The 17,147-nt window shown below is 44.6% G+C and overlaps 1 protein-coding gene across 1 annotated transcript in view; it reads right to left on the bottom strand.

Moving 5' to 3' along the window:
• The window catches only part of ADAMTS10 (ADAM metallopeptidase with thrombospondin type 1 motif 10), a 322,067-nt gene extending 314,420 nt beyond the window's left edge, over positions 1 to 7,647 (bottom strand). Inside the window, exon 1 of the mRNA XM_073544180.1 lies at positions 7,333 to 7,647. The gene's annotated coding sequence lies outside the window, so the exon portion shown is untranslated. The remainder of the gene's footprint in view (positions 1 to 7,332) is intronic.
• Positions 7,648 to 17,147: the final 9,500 nt, after the last annotated feature.

The raw sequence follows: 17,147 nt of genomic DNA, 5'->3' as shown, positions 1-17,147 counted from the left end.
CATCAGATTCAACGCTGCTCCTGAATCCACAAAAGCCTTCGTGGAAAATGTGGATAAGGAGCAGATCAGAGTAATTGCCAAAAGAAACTTAGGTTGTATACTGCCCACAGCATATGTGTGTGCAAAACGTTTCTCTCGTTTTGGGCAGACAGAAATAGTATGAGAGACGTCTCCACAGAAAAGACACAGCTTATTATGCCTTCTAAACTCATGACGTTGAGCCCTAGACAAAACCCCATCACATTGGATAGGTTCAGACGTTTGTTCAAAAGGTGGCAGCGCCTCCCGTGTAGTTTTACGTCCACATAAACGCTGATCAACTTGAATGGCTAATGACATAGAATCATCCAGACCAGAAGGAACAGGAAATCCCACCATAACATCTTTTACGGTCTCTGATAAACCCTTCCGAAAGAGAGCTGCCAATGCACTATCATTCCATGTAGTAAGGACTGCCCACTTTCGGAATTTTTGACAGTATAACTCTGCAGAATCCTGACCCTGGTTTAATGCCAACAGGGTTCTCTCAGCTTGATCAACAGCATTAGGTTCATCATACAACAACCCCAAGGCTTGAAAAAATGCATCCACATTAGTCAGAATAGGATTTTCAGGTGTCAGAGAAAAATCCCAATTCTGGGGATCGCCGCGCAGCAAGGAGATGACAATTTTAACCTGCTGCACAGAGCTCCTCCATGAACTAGGCTTCAAGGCCAGAAATAATTTACAATTATTCTTAAAATTCAGAAATTTAGACCGATCCCCAGAAAACAAATCAGGAGTAGGGATCTTAGGTTCAGCAGCATGTGACTGAATGAGGTAGGTGGAAATTCCCTGCACTTCAGCAGCCAGCTGCTCCACACGATCAGACAATTGCTTAATCTCCATTAGGAAAAAGAAAAAAAAATCCTCCTACGGCCCCAGAGAAAAAAGAGGAAAGAATATATAAAAAAAAAATTCTGACACTTTTTTTTTTTCTTTCTTTTTTTAACAACTCCTCTCTGCTTTTGAGTACCCTAGAATCTGCAGTATGGCTGGTGATTCTGTTATGAATGGGTCACCGAGGAGAAAAAAGCAAGACAAGCTAAGTCACAGAAAACCAGAGAGGTTGGTAACTATGCAGATTGCAGATCCCTAATCTTACCACACAACTAGCAGTAGCCGTGGAGCGTGCCTACGATGTTCCTAGACGCCTCGTCACGGCCGGAGGACTAAATAAGCCTAAAGCAAGAAAAGGGAAAACTAACTAACCAGAGCAGACCCCAAAGGAATAGATAGCCCCCACACATGTATTGACGGTGAAACAAGATGAAGGCACAAACACAGGCAGGAAAATAGGCTGAGCAAATGATGGGGCCCAAACTAACTAGACAGGAAAGGAAAGGAAAGACACTGTCTGCAACCTGCAAAAAACTCTACAAAAATCATGTCCAACACTTCTGATAGCAAAATTAACCCTGAAGTCACTAGACTTCTCCCACTATATCAGCACTCTGAAATATTTTGAGACAGAGCAAAAAAGAGACCGAACTAGTAAGGGACAAAAAGCCAATTGGCAAAATACTGATAAATAAGAGTGGAAATTCAGCACAGTCCCTAAACTGAATAGACCAACAAAATCAAGTGTGAACATTAGCAGAAAAACTTAGCCTTAGATGACTGGAACAGAGCTGAAAACCAAGACCTGACAAGCCAGAAGGAATTATCAGCAACTGAATAGGGCGTCGGCTGTCTTAAATCAAATCTGAGAATCCTGAGGTCCAATCGTCATTCTCATTCTCAGGTGGCAGATTTCCACCGATCAAATCAGCCTCACTACCTCCTGTTACCACCAGAGGGAGTCTGGAAGGGGAACTCACAACTGGTGAACCAGAGAATGAACTCACAACAGAAAATGATATTCAACTTCAGCCTCTGCTGCCAAGCTCCAGACAGCAGAGGTTACAGAGCCAGGAATCCAAACTCAACAGAAGCAGCAGATACTCCGCTGGCACCATAGAGCAACAAACTCCTAGGCTGGTCTTCATAGAATAACTCTATTACCAACAGTCAGCTGATGCATCATGTAACGATTTAAAGGATGGTGGGAGTGGCCACCACCCACATTAGCTGACCAGCAACAAAGCAGCTGCCATCAACGAAACTGACATTAACCCTTACTGGCCCAAAAGGAAAAAGCAATGTTTAAATTATAGCAGAACCAGAGCTGTCATGAATACAAAAATGAACCGTGACAATGACTTTGGTTTTGCCAGATTGGCTCAAGTATCTGAGATATTTAATATTTAATTAATTACAGTAGAATTATGGCATCAAAAAAATTGCTTTTATGGCATTGTAGACCTACAAAATGAAATACAAAATAATTATATGGGATATTTCATTACTTAAGACACTCTTAAAGAGTCAAAAACCCACCAAAAGACATAAAAGCTATTGCATTTGTTATCACACACAAGTTGCATTGGCGGAATGCATTATTTTCATGGATAAATTATCTCAAAAACTAAGATCAATTCGGCAAAATGAATGGGATTTTTTAATTCAGCACCTTCAAAATACCCTAAATCCATTCAAAAATACTTGGCATCTGAAAAAATGTTTTGTAGACTGGTGTAATTGTAGTATTGAAATTGTCCATGTAATGTTAACACTAAACACATTGGACATAAATTTCACCATTGGCAGAGGAGATGCATTATTGAGAGATTTGTCATGTATGACAGGTTATGAAAAAATTGCTGAAAGATACATCACATGTTACTGATGTGCTAAAAATATAATTAAACGCCCTCTCATAAGGTTCTAGTATATATGATTTAGCAGGGGGTTGGACCAGATGACCCAGGAGGTCCCTTCCAACTCTACCAATCAATCTATGATTCTATGTATTACACCCCTGTTGATAGCGTAAGGCCATGTGCATACAGTATGTTGCGGATTCTGCTGCGGATCCGCAGCGTTTCAGGCTTTGCGGGTCCGCAGTAGATTTAGCTGCGTTGTACAGTACCATTGTTTTCAATGGTAAACTGAAAAACGCTGTGCACATGCTGCGGATTTTTCTACGCGGATTTGCTGCGGGTTCAAATCCGCAGCATGTCAATTCTTTGTGCGTAATCCGCAGCGGTTTCACACCTTCTCCATTGTAGAGGTGTGAAACCGCAGGGCTAAACCCCAGGCTAATCCGCAGGTAAACCGCAGGGCTTTTGACCTGAGGATTTACATGCGGATTTTCCCAAATCCGCAGCACCTAAAACTATGTGTGCACATAGCCTTAGGAAGACCAGTCTCTAGGGATTATCGCTATCACAGCAAACATCCAAAAAGTGACCTCCTTCCTTCCCAAACTGCAGGTAAGGCACCGTTATCTCAAGAAGTAAAGTAAAAGTGGAACATGAAAATACTTAATCATGTAGTCAGGGTCTGACATACACTCATTTTTTCAGTCATGGACTGGAGTATGCGCAAACAATAATGCTTCCACACCAAAGAGTAGTTAGATACCAGTTTTACACAGGTGCTCTGCTGAGTATTATCATGCTGCAGACTATAAAAGAGAATACAACACTGAACAGATTAATCAAAGGCATAAAACCCGACTATTGCATCTACTAATTCACAGGTAACGTAATTTCTGATGTGAGTAGTTCACTTGACTTATCTTCCCCATCTTTCAAAAAGCACTAAAACTACTTATCCAAAAGACTTCAGCATTTTCTGCCCCAACAACTTTATCGTTTCACTCCTATTGCCTATTCCCCTACAAATTCAAGTCCAAAACCATGATTTAAATCCAACCACAACCATACATCTAAAGTGATTTTGTCCACTTGAAGAGACCCCTTAAGAAATCCGGACTAAGACCAGTCATCTAAATTAATTGACAACCCAAATTAATTTAGACCTCAGACAAGACCTCCTAACTAAATTCAGACCAAACACTGCAGGCCAGATTCCACTACAGCATATGGTGAAACATGGTGGTGGCCATGTCCTTATGTGTGGCTACACAAGTATAGTTGTGGGAGTTATATTTCTTTGAAAGTATCAAGAATTCACATGTATACTGAAGGAGAAGATGCTATTATCACTACATGCCCTCGGTAATGATAATTTAAAATACACGTCTGTTGCATTTCTGAAAAAGAACAGGGTGAAAGTGATTCAGTGGCCAAGTATGTCTCCTGATCTGAACCCAATAGAACACATATGGGGTATTCTGAAGAGACAAGTTGAGCATCATTCTCCATCCAGCATTCAGGCTCTAAAAGAGGTCATTCTTGAAGAATAGAAAAAGATAGATGTTGCAATATGTGGCCCACTTGTTCATGCCATTCCTAGAAGACTTGGTGCTGTCCTGAGTAATCACGGAGGTCATACTAAATTCTAGATACAGTAGTTTTTGATGAGAAATGTATTCATTTTTGCATCAACTAATTTTAGTCAAATGTAACATTTTGTAATGCCAGACCAAGAAGAAAAGGTTGTGGAATCATGAATTATGTAATCCTGGCATTGATTGACATGTTAATGATATGCAAAAGATGAAAAAATGGCAACAAAATTTTCGAAACTTCTTGCATAAATACACACAGTTACATGCCTTACAATGCTATCCGCATATCGCGCTGAATACACTTGGGCGCACGAATCATCAAGATGCACTGCAGGAAGCCCCCTTTGCAATTGCTGACCAATCACATCCCAGATGTGCTCGATTGAAGACAAATCAGGAGATACTGCAGATAATGGTATTTTTAGGTCATGCAGGGTTCTCACAGTAGCATGAAAAGCATACGGCCTTGCATTGCTATGAAAAACAGCTCCTGGGTTTAACATGGCGAAATGCTAAGGAGTGTGTATATATATATATATATATATATATATACACACACACACACCGTATATACTCGTGTATTAGCTGAGTTTCTCAGCCCCTTTTTTGGGCTGAAAAAGACTCTCTCGGCTCATACATGAGTCATACACCTAAAAGATGTAGCAGAGCTGGATATGCAGATGCCAGAAGGGTGAGTAGGACTGGGAGGGTGAGTCAGCCATGCCATATTGACCTATCCCCGTTCCAGCGCTGCTCTCAGTCTCCTGGGTCCTCTGGTTGTGACGTTCAGATCAGAGGCTGCGATGGCGTGTTTAGTGCGCGTCCTCTGCCTGAACAGTCACTGCAAAGCCAGCGACGCTGAGGAGCAGCGACGAGAGGTGAGTATGTAATTTTTTTTAAAAATCGCAGCAGCATTATATGGGGCATATATTAATATGGAGCATGTTATGGGCCACCATTAACCTTTCTGCAGCATTATATGGGGCATATATTAATATGGAGCATGTTATGGGGCTATCATTAACCTTTCTGTAGCATTATATGGGACATATATTAATATGGAGCATGTTATGGGACCACCATTAACCTTTGTGCAGCATTATATGGGGCATATATTTATATGGAGCATGTTATGGACCACCATTAACCTTTGTGCAGCATTATATGGGGCATATATTAATATGGAGCATGTTATGAGCCACCATTAACCTTTCTGCAGCATTATGTGGGGCATATATTAATATGGAGCATGTTATGGGACCACCATTAACCTTTGTGCAGCATTATATGGGGTATATATTTATATGGAGCATGTTATGGGCCACCATTAACCTTTGTGCAGCATTATATGGGGCATATATTATTATGGAGCATCTTATGGGGCCACAATTAACCTTTCTACATGCAGCATTATATGGGACGTATTTTAATATGGAGTATCTTATGGGGCCACCATTTTACTTTGTTAGTATCTATTTTTATTTTTGAAATTTACCAGTAGCTGCTGCATTTCCCACCCTTGGCTTATACTCGAGTCAATAAGTTTTCCCATTTTTTTGTGGCAAAATTAGGGGCCTCGGCTGGCTTATACTCGGGTCGGCTTATACACGAGTATATATGATATATATATATATATAGAATATATATATATATATTGCTTTTTTGTATATATATAGTTTTGATTGAATCATGTGCTGTATAAAAATGGTGAGCACAGTGCCCACGTTTGCTTTTTGCTAAGGATTCCATTTTCTACTTTTCTACCACACAGGCACTGTCTTCTCTATAAGGTGACCATATTGAATCTAAATAAACATGCACAGATCAGATTTGTAATCATTGCATTTTTAAGGCATATTTATTAAAATCACAGGGAGGTGATTTACAAAATACTTTGATTATGTTATTGAATCAGTTAATTCTGACTTTACTGTAAGTAGGATATGTATGAGATGTGCCTCTGGTCAAAAATTTGAGCAGAGCTATCAGATCCCTTTAGAAAGAGTTGCTGAAGTCTAAAAGTAATTCTACCTACCTCCTCCACAAATATTAAAATTATTACATTTCATCTTCAACCCAGCCTGTCAGGGGAGATAACCGAAGTGATCTTGCGTCATTTTAGGTTTAGATATTTCTGGAGCACAGGCCTGAGGTCAGGAGTTGAAATACTCCTCACTGTCAAGAATTTTTCTGAAGGCATGAAAAACTGAGGACTTCCAGTAGCTGGATTCTAATACTGCGAAACATCAACAAATTGCAAAAAAAAAAAAAGGGACATTGAACATGGTAGCAATTATGCGTCAAGTCCTGTCAAGTCAACGTAAAAGGCACTGATCATCAAAGCCCACATCTCAGGTCAGCTTCATTATCTGCCTTTCAATTATGTCCTGCATTTTACCTGGTTTACCATCACTCAGTTGTAACTAAGAGCAGAGGTTACATTTCAAACACAAATGGGAATTTTAGACAAGAAAATACCGGTATGTGGTGCCTCCACGCTCTAGGCAGTGAGAGCAGAAACTATGTCCAGACACAAGAAAGTATCCTACAAATTAAGAACAGTCATAAAAGCTAAACAGCTAAGGACAAGTTAGAATGAGACGTGTTCTCCTGTAACAGATGGAAAAGCGACATCAGATCAGGCGCCGAAAAGAATGGGCAGAATTTTGCAGATGTACAAAGCAATAGAAAACATGAAAAAAGTATGACTTTTAGGATTATGACATACAACAGTGTTACTATATTATCTGGCTGGAAAGCTGTCACTTGAGTTTTAATAAGAATTGGCGAAGACTTCACAATGAGTAATTATACTTCATAGTTAAAATTAGGGGAAAAAATAAAGTTCTACACTTAATAAGTGATATACTAAGTATTAGCAGAGCTATGATCCGTTACGATCGTCACATTTAAAGAATCACTTACATGACGCCCATTACAGATCCCCACATAAACCTACAGTTATTAATCCGGATTACAACAGAATAAATTCTTACCGAATTAACGGCAACGTGTTGATTTTGCCTAGTGAGTTGGAAATGGCTTGCAGCGCCGCGACACTGATGTTTCTGGGACCTGGACTTTGGAAGTGCTGCTTTTTTTTAAAGCAATCTATAAGCAGTGGATGATTTTTCTGGCAGCTGCATGCCTTAACAAAAAAAGGCAAAAAAAAAAAAAAAAAGCATTGACCTCACATAATTAAAGGGGCTGTGTTTAAAGAAACACTCCCAGATGGTGGGTGAACATTTTTTTGTAGAGGTATTTGCGTTTTTAAGGTATAATTGGAAAGAAGGGAGCAGAGTAAAAGCAGCTTCCAGACTTCTTCCTGCCAAAAGGAATCTTAAGCACATGGTAGAGGTGTGACTGGCAGAAGAGGGGTTAAGTTGCCACAGGGGCAGTGGGCCTGTCTGATGCTAAATAGGTAGGAAGGGCTAAACTATGTTACGACCCCCTTTGGTACCTCTTTTATAGCAGTATGTTCCCAGGGCATGCACTTTTTTGCAGAAAAGTGGAAGAAAATCTTTTTTTCTTTGAGATTGCGGCTATTGATCTAGTTTAAGATCCAAGTATTAATAGAGTCCTTGGTACGTGTCATACAGTGTATAAAGAATTAAAGATCCCTCAGTTCAGAGTCCAAATATTCTAGCTTTTTTTGTCGTTTGCAGACATCGTACTAACGTATGGCTTAAACACCAAGTACAGGACTCCATGAAGGTGTTTAACACAAACACAGAATGTGTATTGAGCATAAGGAAAAAAAAATGTGCTTTTTTGCCACCACAATTCACTGTAATTGTATTATCACTGCCAAGTGGCACTATTGCATTTTATTATAAAGGTACTGCTGACCTCTACTGATAGAATGTGGTATTACATGCAAAAGCATGTAGGCAGGAAAAAAAATGGAGCAATATACACTTATGGACCAATTTAACTTGGGGGAATGAGTTCTGATTCCTCCACTCATCTCTAGAGTTTGTCTTCAAGCTTTGCATTCAATGTCTGTTTTCAGCTTATTGTCCACTTCACAACTTCCTAGCCATGCATACATGTCTGTCCACTATTCCATCCTTCTAAAACTTAAGATAAGCAAAACAAAATTCATAATGTTTCCCCATCTCACTCAACTCCCCCAACCAACTTACCTATCCATCACAGTCAATGGCTGCTCACTATTCCTAGTCCCACAAGCTCGTTGCCTTGGGGTGTCATGATCCAAGGTGGATCTGACAAGTAAATGGACAAAGTGAACTTTTTTTCCTTTGGCTTGGTGCCAAAGTGGGTTGATTGCCCCTGGTGGCCATTAGAATTATTACACGTGGTGTTGTTTGTTCTAAGTTGCCCCGGTGGTGGTGAGTAGTATTACACTTTAGTTTTAATGTGCATGTATTACAAATCAGGTGTGAGGCTCTATAAAAGAGTTTCCGGTGTGTTTGATGATCGTTGGTGATATTGATAGTTCGTCATTTGGGAAGCAAGGGTGATGAAGGAGCTGAATGAGAGTCCTGGGCAGCCCAGCCAGAGGGGTTGAGTCAGCTATGGAGTCTGCAGGGACTGCTGGCATGGATTGGTGGAGTCCAACAATGTGGTCTGCAAGAAGGCTGACCACATGGCGTGGTGGAGTCGCAGTTTATGGTGTCAGCAGGAAGTGCTTGCATGGCTTGGTGGAGTGGTGACTATGGTGAGAGTTGCACTCAGCATGCTGGACTTGGTTGCTGAAAACTGGACTCAAGCATGCTGGACTTTTTGGCAGAAGCTGGACTCATCTTTGGGACTCTGTTTACTGGGCAGCTGCAAATGGTGGTGGACTCTGCTCCAAGGCTGCACTATGGTGATAGATCCGGTTATGGTGATGGATCCGGTTGGAGGAGAAGATGCATGCAGGTGGTGGGCTCTGTTGCTAGGAGCGACAGCTAAGCAAAGCTAAGTGGTGTTCCCCCTGTATTGTCATTTTCCCTTATGTGTGTTTAGTGTAGTGGTGGGATTAGTTTCCGCACCAACCAATTCCCTAGTGAGGGTTTAGGTGATGGGCGAGTCAGGGTTTGAGGTACGCGTGCGTTGCCCGGTGCGGAACCGGCATAGGGAACGTTAGGGGTGCAGGGACACTGGCTCAGGGGAGTACAGGAGTCTCCACGTCCCTATTCCCTATCGCAGGGCCCACCATTGTTATTGTTACCTACTGGAGGTTTCCCCTTTATTGTTTAAATTTGCCTTACTGGAGGCGGGATATCCAGACTACTGTATATATAACGTGTATTACCTAAATTCGCCAGTTGGAGACGGTGTATCCAGCTGCACGTTTTATTATTTAAATTCACCCTACTGGAGGCGGTGTATCCAGGGTCGCGCGTCCAGCTAGGGGGCACTGTGTGGACAGGCTTATAAGCATTTCCAGTGTCCTGATTGGAGTAGGATGCTGAATGATCGTAATATATCTGAAGGTGGGTGGCCTTGAGATGAAGGCTTGATTATGTGCTGATCAGCAGAGCAGTTCTTTCATGCCAGTGTATTAGGGAGAAGTCTTCAGGTAGCTGGTTACTACTGTGGTGTAGTGACAACTGTGCACCATATAAGGTGGCCAGGGTAGGTCACATGAGTGAATGCTGGGACTCGGTTGGTCCGTATGAAAGGTTTCGTCTGGGCTGACGTGAGACCGACTGAATAATAATCTTTACTTTCATATAGCGCTAACATATTCTGCAGCGCTTTACAATTTGCACACATTATCATCACTGTCCCTGATGGGGCTCACAATCTAAATTCCCTATCAGTATGTCTTTGGAATGTGAGAGGAAACCCGCGCAAACACAGGGAGAACATACAAACTCCTTGCAGATGTTGTCCTTGGTGGGATTCGAACCCAGGACTCCAGCGCTGCAAGGCTGCAGTGCTAACCACTAAGCCACCGTGCTGCCCCACTGAAGGAAGATGGGTCTGCCTTCCTGTACACGTGAGACGTGTGTGTGAGAGTTCCCTGGAGGGAATGAATGTCTGCACTGAGAAGCAGCCATGAGGTAAACCTGGACAGGGGATATAACTCTGAGGCTAGAGAGCCTGTGTACTGGACATTACACAACCTGTGTGACCATAGGATAAGCAGAGTGAAGCTCTGTCATGGACGCTATGCTGTTTATATGAACTTTCTATTGCTGTGTGCTTATGATGCCTAATAAACCACATGGACTGTTGGAGTTATGTTAAGAAACCTGTGCCGGATGTGATTTATTGGCTGCCAAGCGAGTGTCCCCTACTTGAATGACAGCGCTACCTTACAATACACACAACCTCCGATCCTCACAAGATCACAGTCTCTACTCCCCTCTTATCTCCTCTTCCCACAATCACATAAAAGACTTCTCCCATGCATCCCCCCTACTCTGGAACTCCCTACCACAACATAACAGACTCTTGCCTACCATGGAAACCTTTAAAAGGAACCTGAAGACCTACCTCTTCCGACAAGCTTACAACTTACAGTAACCATTATTCCCAGGGGTGAACCTAGCCCCTATGCAGCAAAACGGTGCCACCCCACGTAGTGAATTTTTAAAATCGGTAGACATAAATCTGGTTCATACTGATTTATATCTATCCTGTAAAACTGACTACAATGGTGACATTTTAATTTAGATAAACAGAAAAAAAAGATGTCCAAATACAAGGATGTCAGCGCCATCACACGCACATACAAGAATAACACAGAAGTATCCAGAACAAGGGTCATTAATGGCAATGTCAGGCCTGGCACAGGCATACAGACACACAATGATGGCTGCAGAGCAGTGGCCCTGTAGGCAGACACAGTCCTGCATCCTTATAGCACCGGAGGCAGCACTAATTGCCAATCTATTATCTCTTTCAAAATATCATCTTCAAAATATCATCTTTGGATGTGAGTCCTGGGAAGCACTGCCGTTCATGGGCAGGATGTGTTTGTTTTGATTTACTTGTCCTGTGTGAGCCTGTGTTTGGCTCTTTCACTTGGATCCACCCGAGGCAAGCTGTAAGCCCTGTTTATTGAAAAGTATCTCAGAAGGATTTTTGAGGATACACGATCTAAAGCCATATTAGTCTTCCATCAGGTGAGTGCATAAAATTGTGCACCCATCAAAGACTATTATATATTGTGTTTACGCACTTAGGGCGCCACGATTTGTCTGTTCTTCTCTCCCAAATAGGGTTTTTTTTCATATACGGTAACTGTAAGGGGGTGAGATCAAATTACCTCCTTGCTTACCTTCCTTTAATTGTCTTCCATCAGTTTGTGTACATATGCTAATGTTGATAATGCGTTTGATAAATATTTGCGGCACTGCTACATAGTAAGATGTATTATCGCTTACATTTATTTTATTGCCACATTTACACGTGTGCTACCATTCTTTAGAGAACTGTCTTATATTGTGTTGTGTTCCTTTAGTGTAATACTGTATATAATATATGTGGTGTATAACAGTTTAGAGAAAGTAAGGTGCATCCTTTTGGGATATTAGAGGACACATTAGTATATAGTTCTTATAGATAAGGGTAGATGTAGTTCCTTTATGGGCCACTAGATGGGGGCATACCAGTGTGCACTGTAGGTATAGTTTATAGGATGGTTATAGGGGGTTAAGTGTAGGAGGGGCTGCCGGGTGGTAAGACAGGAGTTTCTAGGAAGTTAGGTCAGACGGGCCCAGGGTGCCCAAGTGTCCACATGGGCTATAGGCCCGGACAGGTCAGCAGTCACATAACGTTAAATCACTGCAGCCCATGTTATCCACAGCCACTGTGCATCATAGCAGTGGGCAAGAACAGGGAAGGAAAGATGTGGCGACACATTGGCTGGGTGGATGCCTATAGGGCAAGAGTCGGTAGGACGGAGATGAAGGAAGTTGGAGCTTCGATGAGATGCATTACCAGAGGCAACCAAACCTGGTGACTGATGATTTCGAGTCTGGGGCAAAACAGGCAGAAAGAATTGTAAACATGGCGAGGTTAGGCCAGGAAGGAACTGGGGAGCAGTCTTGTCATGGTTTGTTTGGAAGTTTTGACTGGTACCTCAGGGGTAAAGGCTTTTTGGCCTCTCTCTGGCTGTGAGAGGGCTTTAAATAGCCTCAGCTTGGCTCCGGTCTTTGTCAATTATACTTCTGCCCTCGGCTGAGTAGTTTGATCCTTGTGTGCTTGTGCCTTGTGCCTGCTCTTTGTATGTTATCCTGTTTCTGACCCGGTTTGTTTCCCCGCTTTGGCTTTTGTCTATTGATTCTGTACTGCTCGTTAGTTTTCCTGGTTTCTGACTTCTGCTCCATCCTGACTGCCCATTTTTCATGTCCCCTTCTGCTGCCCTCTACAGTTTCTGACACTTGGCTTGTATTTGACTCCTCTTCTGTACCTTGCTCTTGTACCTCACTGTCCTCTTGGTAATGACATCGGCTCTCCTGACCTACTCCTGTTCTGTCGGTGTCTGCCGTTCTCTTCTATATTCCCCGGGAGCGTTGCGGCTGGCTCTGCCCCAGAGCCACCCACTGCGGTCATGTGCCACAGGTCCTGCACATCAGCAGTCGCATCCCATCCCGGTAAGCTTTCTGTGTGCTGCCCAGCCTTGCTTGTCTGGGACATAGAGGGACACATGTACTGAGTGAGCTTTTTCAGTCACGGTGTTCCTGATATTATAACTGACCAACACAGTCTCCTGGCACTGGGGGTAGTATGGACTCTATGCACACCCTTTCTGAGCAGGTGAAACACCTGACTCAGATGATGCAGAAATTCACTATGGAGCAACAAGTTCTTGCTGAGACTCAGCAGCAGGTATCTGATGCGGTGCAAGCAGCTTTGTCATCAGGGGTTCAGGAGGCAAGGGCTAGAGATGTTACTCTAATTCCTCCTGAACCTCTGTTTAAATTGCAGGATACCTCTTCTGGGGACAAAGTGAAGCAGCAAGAAGCAGCTGTGCTTTTTTTGTGGGGAATCTGGACACTGGAAGGACTGTCCCTCTTGCCCTTCATCGACCAAGGTGTTGGGAAATGAATAGGTCTGGGTAGTTGTCAAGGAGACTACCCAGACCCTCAGGTACACTTTTCCTCATTCTCTATATTTTTTTGTGCAAGTGGAACTGCTGGTGGATGGTTGTCCTATTTTTCTACAGCTTTTGTTGACTGCGGTTCATCCATCAACTTGGTCAACCCTCATTTGCTTTCTCAATGCAAGATAAGGACAGTCAGGCTTAAGACTCTGATTAATGTGGTGGCTATTGACTCTTCTCCCCACACAAAAAAAGGAATTCTCTATGTGTCGGAGATTTTTTCACTCAATGCGGCTCTGTTCATGTTGAAAAAATAAGTTGTTTTGTCTTGGAAAATATGCCTGCTGAGTTGGTGTTGGGGATGCCTTGGTTGCAACATCACAACCCCGTCATCAATTGGGAGACCGGGAAAATTGTTCAATGGGGGCCTAAATGTGTCAATCGATGTTATAAATCTGCATTTTTGTATGAACCTGTCGGATCTGTCTCTGTGTCGTCTGTCATTCCTGGAGGGTATTCCGGAGTATCTGAAGGACTTCGAAGATGTGTTCTCTAAAAGCGAGGCCGAGGTTTTACCGCCATATAGACCCATTGATTGAGCCATTGAGTTGGTTCCTGGGGCTAAGTTGCCTAAAGCCCGTCTGTTCAATTTGTCTGGTCCTCAGCATTTAGCCATGAAGAAGTATATTGCAGAAAGCCTCTAAAAGGGGCATATACATCCTTCCGTCTCTCCAGTGGCTGCCTGGTTCTTTTTCGTTAAAAAAGATGGCAGTCTATATCCGTGCCTCGACTTTTGAGAACTTAATAAAATAACCGTGAAAAACACGTATTCTCTTCCCCTTAACCCAGATCTATGTAATCAGTTGTCTGGGGCTAAATGGTTCTCCAAACTTAATCTCCGGGGAGCAGAGGCATAGCTAGGGTTTTGGTTCAGGGGGGGCGAAACTTCTGAGTGGGCCCCTAACCAGAGAACCTCAGCAGATGACCACGCTGTTGCCAAAAATAATATATATATATTCCATTATTGTGGCATCAGCGTGGCCCCTCAGTGCGCACCACAATAATGGAAGAGAGAGCGTCACATTGCGCTCCCTCTCCCATCATTACCCTCTTCCTCTGACACACATCGGGTGCACGATGATGTCACTTCATCGCGTCCCCACTGTGTGCCGGTCTGACTGCAGCGCAGCTCCTGACATCAGAGCAGAGCCGCCGCTGAAATCAGCGTGGGAGCTAGGAGGAGAGGTGAGTATAGTGTTTTTTTTAATTTATATAGTGAGTCCTGGTTGCATGATTATAATAGCCTGTATGGGGAGGCAGCACGATACCGGCATGAGGGGGCAGCATGACATACCCTGTATGAAGAGGGGGCAGCAATGCATGATACCCTGTATGATGGGGGCAGCATGATACCCCGTATGAGGGGGGTAGTGTGATACCCCGCATGAGGGGAGCAGCATGATACCCCATATAAGGGAGGGCAGCATGACACCCTATGAGGGGGGCTGCATTATATTCTGAAGGGGCTACATTATATTCTTTGGAGGGGCTATGTTATACCATATGAAGGGGGCTACATTATAGAGAAAGAAAGAACAGAGAGAGCAGAGAGAAAGAAAGAACAGAGGGAGAGAAAGAGAGGAAAGAAAGAATAGAGAAAGAGAGAAAGAAAGATTAGAGAGAGAAAGAAAGATTAGAAAGAAAGAGAGAGAGAACGGCAGAGGGGAAAGAAAGAAAGAACAGAGAGGAAGAAAGAACAGAGAGAGAGAGAAAGAAACAGAGAGAAAGAAAGAGCAGAGAGAGAAACAAACAGAGAGAGAAAGAAACTATAAAGATACTGTAGCAGCCCGGCTCCCATTGTAGTGCCCACCTGAGCCTCCCGGTGCAGGACATATCATGATCCGCTCACATGGCCGACATCTCCGAGTCCAAGGTGATCCTGCTGTCTTCGCTGTCGGAGGAGACGGTGATGGATCTGAAACATTCCCTGAGGTGCCTCCATGGTTCCGTCACAATCTCCTCCTGAAATCACCTAATTTCCAGTCAGCTTCCAGCACGTCCCTTCCAGTGGAACATCACGTGCAAATTTTAAAGTGCTCCTCGGGGCTCTGCCGTGTACTCCTGTGTCCGTGGGAAAAGTAAGCTCCTGACCGGGGCAGACTCTCTCTCAAAATCAAGATGGTTGGGAGGTATGAATGCTCCCCACCATACACCTTGTACACACATAGCTCCGCACACCTCATACACACACGGTTCTGCTTTCTATGCCTCGTACACACACGGCTCCGCTCCGTACACCTCGCACACACATGGCTTCACTCAGTACACACATGGCTTCACTCCGTAAACCTCGTACACATGCTGCTGCTCTGCTCCGTAAACCTTGTACACACGCAGCTCTGCTCCGTACACCTCGTACACACGCGGCTCCGTACATCTCGTACACATGCGGCTCCACTCCGTACACGTCGTAAACACGTGGCTCCGTTCCGTACACCTCGTAAACACGCGGCTCCATTCCATACACCTCGTAAATGCGCTGCTCTGCTCCATACACCTCGTAAACACGCGGCTCTGCTCCATACACCTCGTAAACGCGCGGCTCTGCTCCATACACCTCGTAAACGCGCGGCTCCGCTCCATACACCTCGTACACACGCGGCTCCGCTCTGTACAACTCGGACACACGTGGCTCCGCTCCGTACACCTCGTACACACGCGGCTCCGTTCCGTACACCTCGTACACATGTGGCTCCGTTCCGTACACATCGTACACACACGGCTCCACTCTGTACAACTCGTACGCACGCGGCTCCGCTCCGCACACCTCGCACACACACGGCTCCACTCAGTACACACATGGCTTCACTCCGTAAACCTCTTACTCATGCGGCTCTGCTCCATACACCTTGTACACACGCAACTCCGCTCCGTACACCTTGTACACCCACGGCTTCGCTCCGTACATCTCGTACACATGTGGCCCCGCTCCGTACACCTCATAAACACGCGTCCCCGCTCCGTACAACTCGTACACACGCGGCTCCGCTCCGTACACCTCGTACACACGCGGCTCCGCTCCGTACACCTCGTACACACGCATCTCTGCTCCGTACACATCGTACACACGCGGCTCCGCTCCGTACACATCGTACACACGCGGCTCCGCTCTGTACACATCGTACACACGCGGCTCCGCTCCGTACAATTCGTACACACGCGGCTCCGCTCCGTGCACCTCGTACACACGCAGCTCCGCTCCGCGCACCTCGTACACACGCGACTCTGCTCCGTACACCTCGTACACACGCGACTCTGCTCCGTACACCTCGTACACACGCGACTCTGCTCCGTACAACTCGTACACACGCGGCTCCACTCCGTACACCTCCTACACACGCGGTTCTGCTCCGTACACCCCATGCACACACGGCTCTGCTACATCCACCCTGTAAACTCCTCCTGACCTCATACAGAAACTTCCAATCATCCAGCACCATGAGAACTAGCACGGCAGAGACCTGCATACACTGAGAGGCCCCTGATCATGTGACCTTGACTCCTGCCCTCCTGTGACCTCTTCACAGGTCCTGTGGCAGAGAAAACAGCGTGGCAGAGCAGGAAGATGATCGATTCTCCTTGCTCTGCCACAGATACAGTTACAGCAGCGTAGCCTGGGTGGGCCCCCTCAGAGCACGGGGCCCGGGGCGATCGCCCCTTCTGCCCCTCCCGGTAGCTATGCTACTGCCGGGGAGCATATAATCTGATAAGGGTTCGGGAGGGGGACAAGTGGAAAATGGCATTCCT

The sequence above is a fragment of the Dendrobates tinctorius genome, unplaced genomic scaffold, assembly GCF_039654945.1.
Source record: "Dendrobates tinctorius isolate UK_male_01 unplaced genomic scaffold, ASM3965494v1 ptg000011l, whole genome shotgun sequence".
In the NCBI taxonomy this organism is placed as follows: domain Eukaryota; kingdom Metazoa; phylum Chordata; class Amphibia; order Anura; family Dendrobatidae; genus Dendrobates; species Dendrobates tinctorius.
Note: the sequence above shows the minus strand (reverse complement) of the source record. Positions and strands in the feature narration are given on the sequence as shown.